The following is a 21,525-nucleotide window of genomic DNA, read 5'->3' on the forward strand; positions in this document are numbered from 1 at the left end:
AATATTGCAAGTAGCATCATTTTTTCCTGAAAATTGTCATCTTTTCCTTAATGCAATCTATACATGTTCTCATGTCTTGAAAATCAATATTTTTCAATATCCCTACATTTACCAATCTTTTCATCCTCTTGGTTGAAATATGATCTAACCTTCTATACCATAACATAGATGATTTCTCATCAATCAGAGAGTGTTTCACTCCCACATTCAGAACTCATAAAGAATTACAATTCAATCTATAAAGCCCATCAACAAGAGTACCAGTACCAATAGAGACTGAATCATGTAATAAGCAAAAGCCATCTTGATTAAAATTAACAGAATAACCATCTGAACAAAGTCTAGAAACTGAAATCAAATTCCTCCTCATAGAGGAACCATAAATAACATCCTTCAAATCAATTAATAAGTATGAATGAAAAAATAATCTAATAGTTCCTATGGTTTCCACTTCAACTCTAACTCCATTGCCTACGAACACCGTCACTTCATCCTTGCTTAGCACCCTCCTGCTTAGGAACCCCTGCAAGGAATGAATGACGTGAATAGATGATGCAGAATCTAACCACCATGAATCAATTGGTACATTAATCAAAAAAGATTCAAAACCTACTAAGGATAGATTCATACCATCATCCTTCTTTTTCTGAAGGTAGATATTTCTCTTAAAACAATCCTTCTTCATATGCTCTTTGGTCTTGCACAAAAAATACTCTATGCCACTCATGTCTTTTTGTCCCCTAGATTCTTTGAAATCTTACTTTCCCTTCTTGTTCTTCCCTCCTTTAAATGGAGTGAATTTTTCTTTCTCAAAGAACTTCTTGATTACTTTGCTAGGTCCTATAGAAGCTGAAGTCTTACCTTGAGTAAAATTAGTACTTTCAACTTTGGTCCTATTAATTGTTCCCTCTTCTTGGGTTACCACAATGATAAATTCATCAAGACCCCATTTATCCTTCAATGTATTATAAGTAGTCTTAAGAGTCTTGTAGCTCTCAGGTAGAGAGTTCAAAGTAATGGTGACCATGAAGTCATCATCAAAGTTAATACCTATACATTTGATCTTATTTTTCAGAGAAATCAGTTCCAGTATATGCTCTCTATCACTTCTTACTCCATCAAATCGAACCCCAGTCAATTGGCTCATGAGATCGTGAGCCTGTGATTTCTTAGAGCTATCAAACTTAGCTTTTATTTTAACCAAATACTCAAAAGTCGTGCCTTTTTTAGCAACACTATCCTTGATAGACTCAGGAAAAGCACTTTTAATAATAGCTAAGGACTTCCTATTTGCAATGACCCACTTGTCATAATCCACTTTATCAGTTTAGGTACTGGTTGCAGTAGGTTCAGCTGGTTTGGTGGTCATAGTACACAGGTCCAGGTCCTTGAGAATCATGTAGATCTCTAAGTCTTCCATCCATTTATTGAAATTATCCCCAGTAAACTTAGGAATATCAAGTACACCAAAACTAGAAGATATCCTATTAAATATTTCAATAAAGAATATTCTATTCAACATACAGACATATATGTAAAAGAATAAGCATGTAACTATTAACAAAATTAAACATTACAATGCTTAATTATCAATTACTTTAAGAGTGTAAACTGAAACTACATTCCTGGTCTTTGGGTCTGAAACATACTGGTTCACTCAAGTTTTTACTATTACTGCGAGACTTCTTTTAACTTTCAAAAAAATACCACCATCTTTGGATGGACAGCATCTTCTAGGTTGAGAAATCCCAATTCTGTTTTTCATTTGCTTTAACTTTAACTTCTCTTTGATAATATCACATTTGAATGAACATTAGCAACCTTGCTACCAACCATTATTCTCTGTCTTTTCAAACAAAGAAGACCTTTGATTTGTATTCTATTACAATAAGGTTGAACTTCACCACTTTGGTGGATTCCATCCAATCTTACTATAATAGTCTACAAATTTATTCCGACAGCTAAAAGTGAGATTGTTTAAACATGAATAAAAAAAATATTTATAAACAAAAGCATAAACTATCATTGCTAATAATAAACAAGTTCATATTCTGATATGCAAGTAATGTATGAGTTGATTTTCTTTTATTTCTTCCAATTAATAGAAAAATTATGCAGAATCATAAAACACCCATACTTGTAACTTATACAGAATAGACCACAAAAGTGGACCAAAATTAGGCTCATAATATATCAAAACAAGGAGCACGAAAAATTGGACTCAACGTAAAAAATCAGGGTAAACAATTCTTTACCGTTTACCTGTACGAGCCATTTGAAGTTGCAGAAAAAAATGATCAAAATTAATCTGGTTTGCCCAAACCAACCAGTTTGGCCAAGCGGTCTAATCCGGTTGGACATATTAGTTCCAGGTCAAAATCTGGGTCTTTGGGTTAAGAATTCGAGTCAAATCCGAGGTCTTCGGGTCGAGTATCTCGGTCAAAATTTGGGTCTTTGGGTCAAATGGTCAATGACCCAATCAACCTTTGATCGAGTCAAACAGGGTTGGCCATAGGTTGACCCATTGCACCTCCGGGTTAACTTGAAAACCCCACCGAGTTTACCTGACGATGACTCGCTGTCGTAATTCTTTTTTATGGACCTTAAGTTATTTTATGTGGCTCGACCAGTGGGAGGATAAATTCGATATACTAGGTTGCTAGTGGGAGGATAAATTCAGTGTTCTCTACCGTTTTTCATGCAAAAGAACTATTTTAAGTTTTGCATTGATTTATTAGTATCATGATATTGAAAATTATTTATAACTGAAATATATAGTAAATTCATATTCATGTCATTTTGTACTTGTATGTTTTGTTTGAAACACCCTATGATGGATAAATATGTTAAAATTAAACTGGGTGCAAGCTTTCGCATATTTTATGTTGCACAATACACCCAATCCTTTCACAGCTTCCTATAAATGTACTGTGTAGTATAAAATATGCGAAAACTCGCACCCGGTTTAATTCTAACATATTTATCCATCATAGGGTGTTTCAAACAAAACATACAAGTACAAAATGACATGAATATGAATTTACTATATATTTCAGTCATAAATAATTTTTCAATAACATGATAATAATAAATCAATGCAAAACTTAAAATAGTTCTTTTGCATGAAAAACAATATAGTACACTGAATTTATCCTCCCACTAGCAACCCAGTATACCGAATTTATCCTTCTATTGGTCTAGCCACATAAAATAACTTAAGGTCCATAATTCTATCATCCTACTTGGTTTGACCAGTCTTAAATTAATCCATTTATTAAAGAACATAATTCGTTAAATGTGAAATACATATAAACTTGTTCACATAAGCCTAAAAACAAAAGAAAATCAAACATTTTTATCAATTAATATTCATAAATAGGTTTTCAAAGAACAATGACAGTATTTGAGAACTTTGTATTGGATTGATCAAAACCAATACTAATCCAACCCACACAATCTGAATTGATCCAATCAGAATACAAAAATAACACATTAGATAAACCTATAACCTATGGTCATAGTCATGAAACACTTATCTACCCTATTGCCATTGATCAACTGTCCAATATCTTTTAGGGTAAAAAACTTTGCTTTAAAAGCATAATACCAAACTATTGATTTGATTTTTCTAGTATAAAAAACTAGGTCTTTGAGACATATGTAGACCTCCATATTCTCAAGCCACTTTTAATGACATTCAATTTAATGGTTCAACTCAAGGAAGAATAATCCATTCAATATATAATTAATGCATGTAACATCAATATAATTAAAACCAATATTACATCACTAACTAATAAACATAACTAGAGTTTCAATCGAACTACATTCTTAACCTTTGGGTCCAGAATGCACTTGTCTACTAAAAAACTACAATGATTGTGGGAGCTCTTTAACTTCAAAAATTACTACCACCTTTGAATGAATAGCAACTTCTAGGTTAAGGTCTGTCTATAGTACACTTGCATTTATGCTTATCTTTGATAATGTCACATTTGGACAAGCATTACCTAATTCCTACCAACAATTTTCTATGTCTTTGAAAATAAGACAAAACCTTTGAGTTGCAAACCTATTGCAGTAATCTTGATTTTATCACTTTGGTGGGTTCCATCTATTCCACTGTAATAGCTTGCAACTATATCTGACAACTTAAATTTATGGATTATTTAAACATGAACTAAATATCATTTTATATATAAAAGAATAAGCATGTAACTATTAGTAAAATAAACATTACAGTGTTCAATTATCAATTACTTCAAGATTGTCAATCAGAACTACATTTCTGACCTTTGGGTCTGAAACATACTGGTCCACTCAAGTTTCTGCTATAACTACGAGACTTCTTCTAACTTTCGAAAAATACTGCTATCTTTGGATGGATAGCATCCTCTAGGTTGAGAAATTTCTATTCTGTTTTTACTTGCTTTAACTTTGACTTCTCTTTAATAATGTCACCTTTGGGTGAATATTAGCAACCTTGCCGTCAACTATCATTCTATGTCAAAGAAGACCTTTGATTTGTATTCTATTGCAATAAGATTGAATTTTACCACTTAGGTGATTTCCATCCAACCTCACTGTAATAGTTTACAAATTCATTCCTACAGCTAAAAGTGGGATTATTTAAGCAAAAACAAAAAATATATGTAAATAAAGGCATGGTCTATCATTAGTCAATAAACAAGTTCACATGCTGACATATAAGTAATATATGGGCTGGTTTTCCTTTTACTTCTTACAATTAAGAGAAATATGAATAACAATCACAAAACACCCATACTTTTAATTTTCATAAAATAGATTATAAAAGTTGACTAAAACTAGGCTCGTAATATATCGAAACGAAGAGCATGAAAAACTTGGCTCAATACAAAAAATCAGGATAAAAAATTCCTCACTGTTTGTCCGTACGAGCCATTTAAAGCATGCTGCAAAAAAATTGATTTTTAACTTTTGGGTTTGAACCAAACCCAATCGAACCAGCCCAAACGGGATGAGCCAAACCGGTTCAATCAAGTGGGTCGTGGTTTGACACAAATGGATCAAAAATCAAGGTCCATGGGTCAAATATATGGGTCAGTGGGTCAGATCAAAAGTCAACAGTCAAACTTTGACTGGGTTAGTGAACATGACCATTGGGTCTATGGGTTAACCTAATGGGTTGAACCAATCCATTAGATAATCAACCTAGTCCAACTCAAAAACCCTAACCGAGTTGAGATATTCATATTCATGTCAAAAATAAATTTTATTTAACTTTTACTCTCAACAAAACTTAAACTTTGAACCCATAGGTTAGAAAAGAACCCACTAACCAATTCAACACCATAGGAACTTATGAACAAAAAATTCAAAGAAAAGTAATAGACATTAATAATTATATTAATTTTTTTTTTGAAAAAAAAATTATTTTTTCTCTCCTCCGGTTGTCGATTTTTGGCCTCACGTGCCAGAGTGTCCAGTAGAATCCGATGACATGCGACATACCACCATGACTGTCTTCTTATGCTTTACAACTTTAGTGAAGAAAGTTTTTTGATTTGAGACCTTTAAATAATGATACAATTATGATTTTCATGATTTGGGACCCAAACTCTATACAAAATCAAATTTTCTTGATTTTAGCATCATAGGGGTTGGCTCTGATACCAATTGTTAGGGATTCTTTACCATAGAATTATATGAATAACCCCATTGATATTAAAATACAAGAATCATAAACCAATCATAAATGATTAACTATGAGTGTAGTTCCTAAACCAAGAATACATAAATATATAGATTTACCCCATACATGATAATCAATGGGAGTAGAAGAATACCTGTGTATAAATTTCGAAGTCGCATAAATATTGATCACGTAATTCTCTCTCATGTGCTTGAAGATTAGTCCCATAACTAACAAATAATTAGACAATGGAGTCCCAACCGTTAAGATCTTCTGTAACCTTTCACCCTTGGAATACTCTCACATGCATTATTCTTGTGGGGGAGTCCGTGCTTCCAAAACTATGAAGGTGTTAAAGTAATGGCTGCAAGGACCTTTAGCTTCTATTTATAATAGAATCCCTAAAACCCTAATTCATTTCCACTATGGATTGGGCTAAGAGTTTTCTAATTAGAGTGGATCTATAATTGCTTAGGCCCAATAGATCAATCAGTATCAGTTAAGCTCACATAAAAATTCTAACAAGAAACTATAGTAGAATTGCCATAAAAGGGATTCCTAATGATTAATTTATCCTGGGTATTGTTTGTTCTTATAAATTTTCATACTTTTGTTGTCACTGAATCATCACAATAATTTGGGTCTTTTGTTGTAGTAATTCATTCGTTGGTGAATCGTTGAATAATTATTGGTTTCAACTTGCTTCCCTAGTTTTCTGAATCCCCAAAGCAAGAAACTGTAGAAGAATTGCCTTAGAATAGATTCTCAAAAGAAATTCCAGTAGGAACTTTCAAATAATAGATTGCAGGGTCAACAACAACAACAACTTGACTTGACTCATTTAAGATCATTACATCTGGACAACAACTTCTTGGCAAGTTTGATTTGTTTGGTTTTCTCGGGAAGCACTGGACCAAACATCTAGACTCATTTAAGTTCCTGCAAGCATAATGAACTGTGTGCTCAACCATCTATTGATTTATGTTTTGAAATACTTGATCAGTATGTTTTTCTCCTCTCTATGGTTTGGATTTTTATATATTGGATGTTTATGAACCCTTTTTCCTAGTTGATGGAATTGAAGTTTGAGACATATACTTGCACTGCTCTTCATTTTTGGGTTTGATGTTTATGGATGTGTGGAATGTTTTGTCTTTTATATGATGATAATGGATGTGTGGAATGTTTAGTCTTGTCATTATTTGCAAGTCATAATGTTGAATTATACAGATTAATTGCCAAAATTCTGCCAAGATTTTCATATTTTGCCTTATACACAATGTAGTTCATTACTTAAAGGGGTGCTTAATTACATCAAACTTTCAGATTTTTTGGCCGATAAATACGGCTACAAACACACAAACAAAGAAAACTAACACAAAATTATAATACAGTTTCATTAATCCAGCAAATTTCATTGTTTCATCCACCGTTGCATTCACACTATGCATCTCTTGCTGCAATCCATGTAACACATCTTAGAACTCACGCACTTCTTCTCGTAACCGTCGCACCTCCTCTTCCAACTCTTGTAAATTAGTTGTGGGATTGGGAAAAAAATTGGAATTTGATGAGCACATTTATGTGTGAAATATAGGGTAGTAAAATATGCATTTTATATATTTAGAATGGAGCTACCTTGTGCTTTACTCTCTTTTTGCAGGTTTTATATTTTTAAGGCCTTAAGGACTATCGAGCGCTATATCTTTAATTTTACACGTAAAGAAGTCCTATTTCTTTTCATGGTTACGAAGAGGAAAAAATTTTGAGCAAGATGGACATGTTCAATTAAAAGTACACATTCGTTTGGTCAACTGTACAAGTGGTTACTCTTTTCGGGCCAGAAAAAAGAATAATGGATCAGAATTGAACCGAGATGTAGAACCAGCCTATCTATAGTTATCCTAAGGGTATAAGAAATATTTCAAATGCCAACAAGGATTGATGGACCACACCATTAAGTGATTAAAAATTCGTTTTTGGTAACAACAACTACCTAGCGTAGTTGGTGAGTTGTGATATGCAAAATCCCTTGCTTATTAAGAGGTCTTAAGTTCGAACCTCTTAGCTGCCATTTTGTTGAGGGTTTTTTTAGAATATTTTCTCTCTCTTACTCATCACTTGAAGGAGGTCGGCCAAGATGGTTGTACGCAAGTTTGAAGAAGAGAGAGAAAATAAAGAGAAAAAATAAGAAAGAAGAAAAAAAAAGACAAGGGCATGGATGAAATTTTCTATTAAAATAGAATATTGTCCAAATCCAAGCAAGAAAAATTGGCCAAGGGGGGTTTCTTACACAAGAAGAGAGAAAAATACGCAAGAAGAGAGAAAAATATATAAAAAAAGAAAAATAGGAAAAAAAAAAGGTAAGAAAATCGTAGGAGATCTCTCTCCACACGTTTTTTCTCTTCTCTCTCCTCCACCTCATCAACAACATAAAAAAAATCCTTTTTTTTTCAAAAGCTAAAACCGTTAGCTTCCCTCCCCCATTCTCTATATAATAGAATTAACACAAGGGGAGGAGGCACTTCATTCTTCTTCTAGGGTTTTTTTTTTTTTTTTTTTTAGTTTCTCTATCTCTTTCTCTATCTCTTTCTCTAGCTCTAGTTCTAGGTTTATGCTTTAAATACTTTTGTAAGTTCTTTTTATTCAATTAATGTAAACACTTTTGTTTTTTATTCAATCTTTTATTTTTATTGTTTAAGCAATTGAAGTTGTAATTTTCAAGTTCTAGTTCTAAGCTTAGTTCTAGGTAATGAGAAAAAGTTATAGAGTATGTCTTTCAAGTTTAATTTTTTTCTTCAAATTTGTTTTCTCTAGTACTAGAAATTTCAGATTTGGTTTATTCGAGATCTAGTTTTTAGTACTGATAGTATCTCAAATCGATCAAGTTTTCAGTTCAAGGGTTGAAGTTCAAGTAAGTAGGCTTCTTCAATAGTCTTCTCTCCCCCCTCTCATTCCCTCTTCTGATTACCCTTTCTTTCTTAATTTAGGATTTTAATTCCAGCCATTACATTATTGCCTTTCCTTTCCTCCAAGGTTCATGGCTAGTGTATGTAGGGAAGCTTTGCCCCTCCTAGCCATAGAACCATCATTTTATTATTTTTATTTTAATTGCCTCCCTTTCCCTAAAGCTAAGTAGAGTAACCCTTGTAAGAGTGACTCTCTGGTCAAGTAAGGAAGCCTATATTATAATGCATCCCTTAGGCTAAGTAGAGAAAGCTGCTTGTGAGCCTCTCTCTAGCTTTATTCTTTTTTTTTTTACTTTTTTTTTATTTCAGTATTTTTTTCCTTCATTATTTTTTTTAATTGCGTGGGGTGTTTATTTTCAGTTGTCTATTTATTTAATTTTAATTGCGTGGCTTACGTATTTAAATTTTTAGATGACGAATGGTTAGAACGTTATTTTAAATACATATGTTTAGAACAGTAGTTAGAATTAGATCACAACAATTATTAATCGGTTCACTTTCTTATTATTAAAAGAAGTAAAAAAATAAAGTGGCTGCTCTCCCTATGTTCGAACCGTAGCTACATTGATCTATACGTTTGCAGTTATATTTTAAAATCTCAAACAAGTTTTTGGCACCGTTGTCGAGGAAATAGTTCCATGTTATTTTTTGCTTTCTTTTGGTAAATTGGAGTGCTTAGTTTGCTTTGTTTTGTTTTTCCTTTTCTTTTATTGAATTCCTGAGAAGAATAATTTGTAATAATAGTTGTATTATAGAGGTCGTCATGCCTCACAGTATGATAAAGATATGTTTCGCCCTATAGTAGTACCTTAGAAATTGACCTAAGCAACCCCGGATCCCTACCTGTAAGCTCCTAAAAAGCCAAAAAAAATCAAAAAAATAAAAAAAAATCATAAAAAAAAAAGTTTTGCTATCCATTCTTTTGTGCTTGTCTTACTCTAGTTGTGGGTAGTTTTCTGGTGCATGAGTGTTAGGTGGGTACGTAATACTAAGAATCGATTAGAAAGAAGAGATCCAACAAATAGTGACCATATACGTTTGCTCTCTTTAAAACCCTTCAATATGGGAGACCAACAGCGAAACCCTCCACTTAAATCTCTGAAAGATAGGTTCTACCCTGCTAGAACAGCCCTGTCTTTCTACATAGTTCTACCACAAGCCCAGGGCAATAATTTTGAACTCAAATCTCAATACATCACTATGTTGCCCCACTTTCATGAGCTGACCTCTAAGGATGCATACCTATTTCTAAGGGAATTTGAAGAGATATGTGTTCTAATCAAGATCCAACAGCTTTCTGATGATGTTGTTAAGCTTAGGTTTATCGCTTTTGCATTGAAAGACCAAGCTAAGAAGTGATTGTATGGGTTACCCACAAATTCCATTACCTCATGGGAACAGTACACAGTTGTTTTCTTTAAAAAAAATTTCCCAACTCATAAGACCAATAAGCTTAGAAGTGATACCCTTCAGTTTAGGCTAGAGCCTAGTGAGTCTTTTTCCAAACTTATGGAGAGATTCAAGGATCTACTCCAAGAATGCCCTCACCATGGCCTAGACTTATGGCATTTATGTCAAATAATTTTTTAAGGTATTGATTATCCAACTAAACAAATGATAGAGTCTATGTGCCCTGAGGGATTTACATCCTTTACAGATGAAGGAAAGGCATGGGAATTCTTACTTGGCTTAGCTGACAAAACCCGTGAGTGGGAATCAACCCAAGAGAGTGAAAGAACCATAGGAGAGAAAAGATATTTTGTAGATAGGATAGTAGCCAAGGAAGGACATTTGGATAGCCTAATCAAGAGGATTGAGGCTATTGTTCCTAGAAAGCCATCATCAGACAATTTGGTTAAGATTTGTGCTTGGTACCAGTCCCCTGGACATGTCATAGAAGAATGCCCCAACACCTTTGGAGGCACTTCTAATGATAGTGTTAATGCCTTATACTAGAATAATCCATATAGTAACACCTACAATCCAGGATGGAGAAATCACCCAAATTTCTCCTGGAATCATGGCAACCAAGCAGGGCCTTCAAATTTCCATAATGAAGGTCAACCTGGACCCCAGAGGCCTCCCTTTGCACAACAATCTTTTTCTTAAAATACTTTTCCTAGGCCAAATGTAGGACCTCAGGCTAGTTTTTCTAGGGCCCCTCTCCTATCATCTTATCAGCAACCCCATGGGTTTACCAACACTGGAGAAGCAAGTAGAATAAGTGATATAGAAAAAAATATGACCCTCCTCATGACAAGTCATCAAAATCTTACGAGAGAACTCGCCTAATTTGTCTCAATTATGCGTGAGAGGGAGAATAGAACTTTTTTCAGTCAACCAAAGCCTAACCCTAGGCATCATCAACCTATTAGCTCACAAGCACTAACTAATGCACTACTGAATGTAGTACAAGGTCAGAACCAACAAGGGCCCTCCAACCAATATAATGTTGTTTATGCCCTTAGGAGTGGTAGAGAGTACTAACAGAGTATTCCTAACTCTTGTTCCAGGTTCATCTGATGAACCTAAAGATTCTTTTGAAATTAAAGATGATTTGGTTAAGGAAACGAAAAATGATTCTTCTGAAAAGAGTAAATCCCTAACAGTCCTTATGTTCCTCCTATCTCATTTCCTAATCGCTTGGTAAACAAAAAGAAGATTACTTTCATGGATAAAATTTTAGAAGTCTTCAAAAAGGTAGAAGTGAACATCCCTCTTTTGAATGCCATATCCCAGATCTCCACCTATGCAAAGGTATTGAAAGATTTGTGTACTCACAAACGTATCACTAGTGTGCCCAAAAAGGTGTTCTTGGCAGGTAACATTAGTTCCAATTTTACTCAGCCTATAGTAGCTAAGTATAAGGATCCAGAGAGCCCTACCATAGCTTGTGTCATAGGTAATACCTACATTGAGCATGCCTTACTTGCCCTTGGCGCAAGTGTGAATCTTTTACCTTACCATGTGTACAAGCAACTAGGATTGGGAGAATTGAAATCCACTGGAACTACTCTTCAGTTGGCAGATAGGTCTGTTAAGATTCCTAAAGGGATAATTGAGGATGTCTTACTAAAGATGGGGGAATTTATTTTTCCTGTTGATTTTATTATGTTAGATACCAAGCCCTTCTCAACCAATGATGAAATCCCAATAATTCTAGGAAGATCATTCTTGGCTACCAGTAATGCATTAATCAATTACCGGAATGGTTTCCTAAGATTATCTTTTAGCAACCAAACTGTTGAGTTTAACATGTTTAGGATAGGCAAGCAACTACATATGAAAGAAGAAATCAACATGCTTGAGGATTTTCTGGATTTTTCTGATGATTTGATTACCAACTTTGATATTGATTTTGATTCAAAATTCCAAGAGTGTATGGATGAGTTGGATGATGGTAGTGAAAACTTCTTTTCTGAAGTCTTGAATTTTCACACTTGTGGAGCCCTTAGGACCCCTTTCCAATTCCATTTCCAAACCTTCCATAGTTGAGCCCCCTAAGCTAGATCTTAAGGAGTTGCCATCTAGTTTGAGGTATACTTTCCTAGGGCCTGACCAGACTCTTCCTATAATAATTTCTTCAAATTTGACTTCTAGCCAGGAAGATGAGTTACTTAAAGTGTTAAAAGATAATAAGGAAACCCTAGGTTGGACCATAGCTGATATCAAGGGTATAAGCCCTTCTCTTGTGTAACATCATATACATCTTATGAAGGATTCCAAATCATCCACAGAATCCCAAAGAAGAGCTAACCCAGTGATGATGGAAGTCATTAAAAAAAAGATCCAAAGGTGCTTGGATCATAGAATAATTTATCCTATTTTTGACAGCTAATGGGTAAGCCCAGTTCACGTAGTGCCTAAGAAATCTAGGGTGACTGTAGTTCCCAATGCCAATATTGAACTAATTCCAACCCGTGTCCAATCAGGGTGGAGAGTGTGCATAGACTATAGGAAACTTAATGTGGCAACCTGAAAGGACCACTTTCCATTGTCATTCATTGACCAGATGTTAAAGAGGTTAGCTGGACATGAATACTATTATTTTCTTAATGGATATTCCGGTTATAACTAGACCCCAATTGCTTTAGAGGACCAACATAAGACCACTTTTACATGCCCATATAGAATATTTGCTTACAGGCGTATGCCCTTTGGGCTTTGTAATGCCCCTGCTACGTTCCAACGATGCATGATGAGCATCTTTTCTGATATAATCAAAAAATTCTTAGAAGTATTTATAGATGACTTTTGCAATTCATGGGAATTCCTATTCTAAATGTCTTCATCATCTTTCTCTAGTTTTGAAAAGGTGCATATCTAAGAATTTGGTTTTGAATTGGGAGAAATGTCATTTTATGGTTAAATCTAGTATTGTTTTAGGCCATATAATATCCAAAGAGGGAATTAAAGTAAATAGAGTCAAAGTGGATTTAATTGATAATTTACCACCTCCTCAATCTGTTAAGGACGTCCGATATTTTCTAGGGTATGTGGGCTTATATAGAAGGTTTATTAAGAACTTTAGTCAGATAGCCCGACCTCTCACTTCATTACTTGCTAAAGATCAAACTTTTGAGTTTTTTAAGGAGAGCTTAGAATCCTTCAAGCAACTTAAGAAGGAGTTGACCAATGCACCCATTGTTCAACCACCTGTTTGGATTGAACCTTTTGAACTGATGTGTGATGCTTTGGATTTTGTCATTAAAGCAGTTTTGGGTCGAAAGATTAATAATTTGCTCACTGTCATTTACTATGCTAATAGGACCTTAAATGATACATAACTCAATTATACAACCACTGAAAAAGAATTTTTAGCTGTTGTGTTTGCATTAGAAAAATTTCGGTCTTACTCAGTTGGTTCATATGTGGTGGTGTATATTGATCATTCTGCTCTTAGATGCCTAATTCAGAAGAAGGATGCCAAAGCCCGTCTCATTAGGTGAGTTTTACTTTTGCAAGAGTTTGATTTAGAAATTAGGGATAAGAAAGAAGTTGAAAACCTAGTTGCAGACCATTTATCCTGGCTTCCCAATTCCTTGACTGTCGATTCTCCAGTCAATGAGAACTTTCTAGATGAACAGTTATTTGCAGTGTACAGTGAACCATGGTTTGCTAACATTGTCAACTTCTTAGTTTCAGGTGTGACTTCGGATCACTGGTCCACCCAAGATAAGTATAGGTTTCATTCCCAAGTTAAGTATTTTTTCTAGGATAATCCTTATTTGTTTAAGATATGTCTAGATCAGATTATCCGACGATGTGTTCCTGATCATGAGCAATATTCCATTCTCTTTTTGCTATGATCATGCATATGGTGGACACTTTGGATCTAAGAATACTACCGCAAAGGTTCTCTAATGGGATTTTATTAGTCTACTCTTTTTAGAGATACTTTTGATTTTTGTAAGGCTTGTCCCACTTGTCAGTCTTTTGACCGTATTAATAAGAGAAACATGATGCCTCTCAACCCTATTTTGGTTGTTGAGATCTTTAATGTATGGGGCATCAATTTCATGGGACCATCCCTAATTCCTTTGGAAATTTATACATACTTTTGGCTATTGATTACGTTTCTAAATGGATAGAGGCCATACCTTATAAATCTAATGACCACAAAGTGGTGGTCCAGTTTCTCAAAGAGAACATTTTTTCCCGCTTTGATGCATCACGTGCAATAATTAGTGATAGAGGTACTCATTTTTGCAATTGGCCTTTTGAGGTCTTAATGAAAAAGTATGAAATCATCAATAAATTATCTACCCCTTATCACCTCCAAACTAGTGGCCAAGTGGAGGTGTCTAATAGGTAGATCAAACAAATTTTAGAGAAAATTTTTAATCCCAACCATAAGGATTGGTCCTTTAGGCTCATTGATGTCTTGTGGGCCCATCGGACTGCATTTAAGACCGACCTTGGTCTGTCTTCCTACCATTTGGTGTATGAAAAAGCTTGTCACTTACCAGTTGAGTTACAACATAAGGCCTTTTGGGCCATCAAGAAGCTCAACTTTGATTTGTCTGATGTGAAAATTCATCGTAGGCTCAAACTATCTGAGTTGGAGGAACTTAGGAATGATGCCTATGAAAGTTCTAGGATTTACAAGGAAAAGACTAAAACTTTTCATGATAAGCACATTCTGTGTAAATCTTTTGTAATTGGTGATAAGATCTTACTGTACAACTCTCGATTGCATCTTTTCCTTAGTAAGCTTAGATCCCGATGGGATGACCCATTTATTATCCATAATGTATATCCCCATGGGGCTGTAGAGATTCTGAATTCAAGAACAGAGGTAGTTTCGAAGGTTAATGGTCAGTGTTTGAAACCTTTCCTCAAGTTTCCTAATACTAGTAGTGAAGAGGTCATGGATCTCCATGAATCTATTTACACTGATGACTAACTTTTAATCATGTATGACCCCCTTGCATTGTCTTTGCTTTTAATTCTTTCCATGCATTGAGGACATTATATGACTTAAGTGTGGGGGAGGGAAACCAGTTTTTGCTTTTTCCAATTTGTTTTGTTTGTTTTTCTTTTTGTTTTTAAGCTTGCTAAGGATGAAGTCCTACTTTGGCTTTTGGTTAACGATCATACCGTTCGGTTGCTTGATGTATGAAAATAAAAGTTTTGATTAAGGTACCCATTTTGAACGCATAAAAACCCTGTTGAGATAAAAGAAACAAGCATGTTTCTTAAGATAGGACTTTCTTTTGAAAAATAAGAGACCCTTGTTTTATGGTGTTGGACCATATGTAAGTTTGTGGGATCCTTGTCCTTTTGATTTGGAGTTGAGACTTTCTTTTTAATTCGGCATGAGTTGACAAATGCATAATTTTAAATGAAGTGTGAAATGTGGTATAAAGAAGAATAAGAGTTGATTCCCTTGGAACTAGACAAGGTATTGCGCCTCAAGAAGCGTGGTGGTTTGATCGAAATTCCTAGAGAGAAAACTTCTGAAAGAACTTTAACATCACTGTCTTTGTGAGCATATACAAAAAGTGAAGCTATATAATAACTTGGGTGTCTGGTGTTTGCTCCACCATGTCATTTAGGCTGAAAGTAGTGGAGTAGAATATAGTTTATTAAGCGAAAAAATGAGAAAAAAATGTGTAAATGTCATTAATGCTTGGTAACATGTTTGGTCTAAAACACTCCAAGGCCTTAGTCATTGGTTCCCTATTTCTTCACAAGTGGTTTTGCTTTAAGATAAGGATGTTTTGGAAGAGATGAGGTGAGCTCCAAATTAAGAAATATACTAGTGCCTGAAATTGATAAAGGGTAATAAAAGTTCAAGAGTGGGGGTCCCTTGTAAGAGGAATTATCTTTGCTCTAGATCGGTATGGCCCTTACCTTTAGCTAAGGTTGGGATTTGTTTACTCTGAATTTTACATGTATAGTAACTGCAAACACCCAAGAGACACAACTCGTCCACTAGGGGTGACCTAGGGATTTAAAGGCTTGTTGCACATGCTAAGTGCAACCGTGATTCCTGCAAAAGCGAGTTAAGTTTTTTATTTTTATTCTTTTTCTTTTTGTTTTGCTCAAGGTCTAGCAAAGTCTAAGTGGGGGGATTTTGATGAGCACATTTATGTGTGAAATCTAGGGTAGTAAAATATGCATTTTACATATTTAGAATGGTGCTACCTTGGGTTTTATTCTCTTTTTGCAGGTTTTATATTTTCAAGGCATCAAGGACTATCAGGTGCTATATCTCTAATTTTCCACATAAAGAGGTCCTATTTCTTTTCATGATTGCAAAGAGGACAAAATTCCGAGCAAGATGGATGTGTTCAATTAAAAGTACACATTCGTTTGGTCAACCATACAAGTGATTGTTCTTTTCGGATAAAAAAAAAAATAATAAATCATAACTGAACCGAGATTTAGAATCAGCCCGTTTGCAATTGTCCCAAGGGTATAAAGAATATTCCAAATGCCAACAAGGTTCGATAGACCACACCCTTAAGTGATTAAATATTCATTTTTGGTAATAACAACTATCTAGCATAGTTGGTGAATTGTGGTGTGCAAAATTCCTTGCTTATTAAGAGGTCTCAAGTTCGAACCTGTTAGTGGCCATGGGGGTTTCTTGCTCAAGAAGAGAGAAAAATATAAAAAAATTAAATAAAAAAAAGGCAAGAAAAATCATGGGAGATCTCTCTCCACGTTTTCTCTCTTCTCTCTCCTCCACCTCATCAACAAGATAAAAAAAATCTTTTTTTTTAGAAGCTAAAATCGTTAGCTTCCCTCCCCCATTCTCTATATAATAGAATTAACACAAGGGGAGGAGGCACTTCATTCTTCTTTAAGGGTTTTTTTTTTTCAGTTGCTCTATCTCTTTCTCTAGTTTTCTCTTTCTCTAACTTTAGTTCTAGGTTTATGCTTTAAACACTTTCGTAAGTTCTTTTTATTCAATTAATGCAAGCACTTTTGTTTTTTATTCAATCTTTTATTTTTATTGTTTAAGCAATTGAAGTTGTAATTTTCAAGTTCTAGTTCTAGGCTTAGTTCTAGATGACAAGAACAAGCTATGGAGCATGTCTTTCAAGTTCAATTTTTTTCTTCAGATTTATTTTTCTCTAATACTAGAAATTTCAGATTTGGTTTATTCTAGATTTGGTTTTTAGTACTAATAGTATCTCAAATCGATCAAGTTTTCGGTTCAAGGGTTGAGGTTCAAGTAAGCAGGCTTCTTCAATAGTCTTCTCTCCCCCCTCTCATTCCCTCTTCTGACTATCCTTTCTTTTTTAATTTAGGATTTTAATTTCAGTCATTACATTATTGCTTTTCTTTTCCCCCAAGGTTCATGGCCAGTGTATGTATTGGCTTTGCCCCTCCTAGCCATAGAACCATAATTTTATTGTTTTTATTTTAATTGCCTCCCTTTCCCTAAAGCCAAGTAGAGTAACCCTTATAAGAGTGACTCTCTGGTCAAGTGGGGAAGCTCATATTATGATGCATCACTCGGGCTAAGTAGAGAAACTTACTTGTGAGCCTCTCTGTAGCTTTATTCATTTATTTTTATTTTTTTTTATTTCAGTATTTTTTTTCCTTCATTATTTTTTTTAATTGCGTGGGGTGTTTAGTTTCAGTTATTTATTTATTTAATTTTAATTGCATGTCTTGCGTATCTTAATTCTTAGATGATGAATGGTTAGGACGTTATTTTAGATACATATGTTTAGGACGATAGTTAGAATTAGATCACAACCATTATTAATCGGTTCACTTTTGCATTATTAAAAGAAGAAAAAAATAAAGTAGATGCTCTCCCTGTGTTCGACCCATAGCTACATTGATTCGTACGCTTGCGGTTACATTTTAAAATCTCAAACAGTAGTCGATAAATTTATGGGTTCACACCATGCGAAGTATTTGCACCCATTATAATCTGGGTAGCTATAAAAAAGTCTATTTGGGTTATCAACGGTCTTTGAGATCCTAATTACCGCTTTTTGATTGCATTTACATTTTATGGATTTGTACTTGATAACTTCGGGTGTGCTGCAATTACTTGAGGTAGACATTACCTATCACAAATGCAACTGTGACATAAGCATACAAGGAAAAAACTTAGTAGAACATGAAAATAAAAAATTAGAACTCATATGGAAGAACATAACTAGGGATTCATACTAGCATATGAATCAAGGTCTGGATTCATGCAGGCACCTATCACACATGCATATAAGGTCTGGACTCTTTTTGCTGTATTCTTTTTTTTTTTTTTTGGTAATATGGTTTGGTCTGGACTCAAGTATGTTATATGTTATTTTTTTCCTTTGGTAATATGGTTTATCTGATGAACTCATGTTGGTTGCTTTTTTTCCAATTTTTTCTTCCCAAACCAAGGGGATGGAGGGAGGAACTGACCTAGGTGAGGGATGGAAGAACAGAATCAGTAAAGGGAGGGAAGACATAACAAGGGAAGAAAAAAATCAGGTATGGAAGAATAGAACCATGTTAAAGAAGGAAGAACATAACTCATATGGAAGAACAGAACCGGGTTAAAGAAGGAAGAACACAAGAAAATGGAAAACGAAGTAAGAGAAGAGGGAGGGGGACTCGTAGGTCTTACCCTGAGAAGCAAAAATCGGGCTGAGAGAGAACCGAGACACAGGGAAGCAGGGAGGGAGGATTCCTTCTAACGCTCAGTTGAGTCCTCTTGAATTTCCTCTGTAATTTACACAAAGGGGATAGGGGTAAAAATGTCATTTAACATGTAACTCTAATAGTGTTAACACTATAGGGCACAATTGTAATTTTAAACTTCACAGGGGATGGGAGTGTGATAAATGAAACAGTTAGAGAAGGGGGATAAAATTTCCTCTATAATTACCATACTATACAACAAGAGAAGTAGCTATAGCATTACACATTGGGTGTAGCTCTGCTGGTTCAAAGGCATTGTGTGTTAACAGATGTCTCTAGCTTGAGTCTCCTTGCAACTGATCTGTTACACAGATTAGGTGTGACTGTTCATAATTGGGGTTTACACTTGGTCCTAAACCATAAAAATGGGCAGGTTTGAGGGGTTTATCGTTAAAGAAAAAAGAAAAAAGAAAAAAACTTGCTATAGCATTATCAATCCTCCATTTTATAAAAGGAGGTTTACGTGCTTGATGTTTGTTAAAATAAAAACCCACATCAATAGTGTTGGTCTTTCATATTCATTTAAGGGTAAATCTATTTGTAATTGAGTTGGTAACAACAAATTTTGCAACCCTTAAGTCACTTCTGTCTTTGATCTATCTCTATTAAATTTTTTTATCTTTCACTTCGGACAACGCCACAAAAATAATAAAAAACATGACTCACTACTATAGGTATGATTCCCCTGAGTCATCGGTCTGGTTTTGAAGAAGATAAGTAAATTGAGAAAACCAAGCCTCAATAGAATCCAAATATTTGCAGTTTTCGAAGATTTGGTGGGAGAAAAAAAAAAGAAGAAACAAATGCCGATGAATAGATTTGAGACTAGTGGTGCAAGTTTGGCGCAATGAGCTTGAGCTTGCCTTCAGTTCGACAGGGCCTTCTTGGGATGAGCCTGTCTCTGCATGGTCCCATATGTATAAATATGTAATGACAAAAAACATGGCTACCCCGACATTGCCCAGCCATGAAAAGACCTAAATAGGGGCTACCAATGTCAAGGCCAACTAGCCCCTAGTTCGGGTCAATCAAGGTTGATTAGGGCTGGGTTGGGTTGAGCCCAATAGGATTGGGCCTAGGCTATGATATCTCAGCCTGAGCTAGGGCTGAGTGGGCCTGGATCATAGTTAGCAAATTCGGATTCGGGAATTATTCGAACGGAGAATTATTCGGAATAATTCGGACGATTAATTTAAGGATTCGGTCAAAAAAGCTTATTGGGTTTTTTTTTTTTAAATTGTTTTTCTTTTTTTTGGTTTTTTTTTTTAAATAATGTTTAAATGGACCGAATAATTCGGTTTAATTCGGATTCGGTCCGAATTATTCACGATTTATATTCACTTTTGAAAAAATCGTGAATTTTAAAGAATTTTATTTTTAATTCGGATTCGGTCCGAATTTTTGATAAAATTCGGAAAAATTCGGTTCGGCCGAATTGATAACACTGGCCTGGATTGAGGTAGGGGACCTGTGGTTGGGCTGAGGTTTTCAAAAATTCGACCCGATTGCACCCCCCACTTAAGGCCATATTTGGTATGATTTTCATTTCAATTTTGCATCGATTTCATAAAATAACCAATAAAAATATTTTGGTCAAGAGATTGAAATTGTTTTGTTTGCATCAATATGAAATGTTTTAAGAATAAGAAATCCATTTTAGTTCACTTTCTAAGAATAAATTCTCTATATTTCTTTGAGAGAGAAGGTGGTGATGGCGGCGATGATGGGTAGGTGGTGGTGGTGAGACCATCAAAAGAAGAAGGGTGATGTTTTACTTTGAAATGAAATTGTTGTCTTGCCCATCAAGATAATCCGCTTCTCGAACTTATGGAGTTGAACCAATCAACCTCACTTGAATATGTCAGCCTTGCCAGAAACAAATATTTCTGGAAGCAAGCTTGGGCCTAGATGTATTTATTAAAGAGCAAGTCCCAATGAAAATTCTACAAAAAAAAAAAAAAAAAAATAAATAAAAGTCTTACTAAAAATAAATAAATAAATAAATAAAGAGCAAGTTTGAAATAAATTTTGAAATTGAAACAACTCCTCAATTATTTCAGGATTTCTATTCCAATTGATTTCTATTTTACCGAAATAAGGTGTAAAAATCAAACCATCTGAAATCACCTCATGAAACTGAAATAGAAATCATATCAAATCCGACCTAAAACAATAATAGAAAATGAGTTGGGTCATATAAATGTGTAGAATTTGAAATTATTCATTACCAAACAAAGAGTCATTAAATATTGGATCTGCCTCTTCTCCAATGACTTCGATGTTCAACAATTTACCTCTTGTTAGTGTTGGCGAAGATCATTTTCTGAAATTATTAACAATTTTTTGATTTTCTCTACACAAAGTGTGGACTTGGATTCAGCTGTGTCTAGCACACATTTGATAGCTAGATGCACCAAGTCATGTATCCCAACATGCAAGTATTAGTTGGGTCATATAAATGTGTAGAATTTGAAATTATTCATTACCAAACAAAGAGTCATTAAATATTGGATCTGCCTCTTCTCCAATGACTTCGATGTTCAACTATTTACCTCCTGTTAGTGTTGGCGAAGATCATTTTCTGAAATTATTAACAATTTTTTGATTTTCTCTACACAAAGTGTGGACTCGGATTCAGCTGTGTCTAGCACACATTTGATAGTTAGATGCACCGAGTCATGTATCCCAACATGCAAGTATTATCAGGAAATGCATGTCTTTAAA

General features: G+C 34.6%; 1 non-coding gene across 1 annotated transcript; it reads right to left on the bottom strand.

Moving 5' to 3' along the window:
- Positions 1-10,092: 10,092 nt before the first annotated feature.
- LOC122086850 lies at positions 10,093-10,199 on the bottom strand. Its single transcript, XR_006142545.1, has one exon. It is a non-coding gene; the product is annotated as a small nucleolar RNA R71 (small nucleolar RNA).
- Positions 10,200-21,525: the final 11,326 nt, after the last annotated feature.

The sequence above is a fragment of the Macadamia integrifolia genome, chromosome 1 (genome assembly GCF_013358625.1).
Source record: "Macadamia integrifolia cultivar HAES 741 chromosome 1, SCU_Mint_v3, whole genome shotgun sequence".
In the NCBI taxonomy this organism is placed as follows: Eukaryota; Viridiplantae; Streptophyta; class Magnoliopsida; order Proteales; family Proteaceae; genus Macadamia; species Macadamia integrifolia.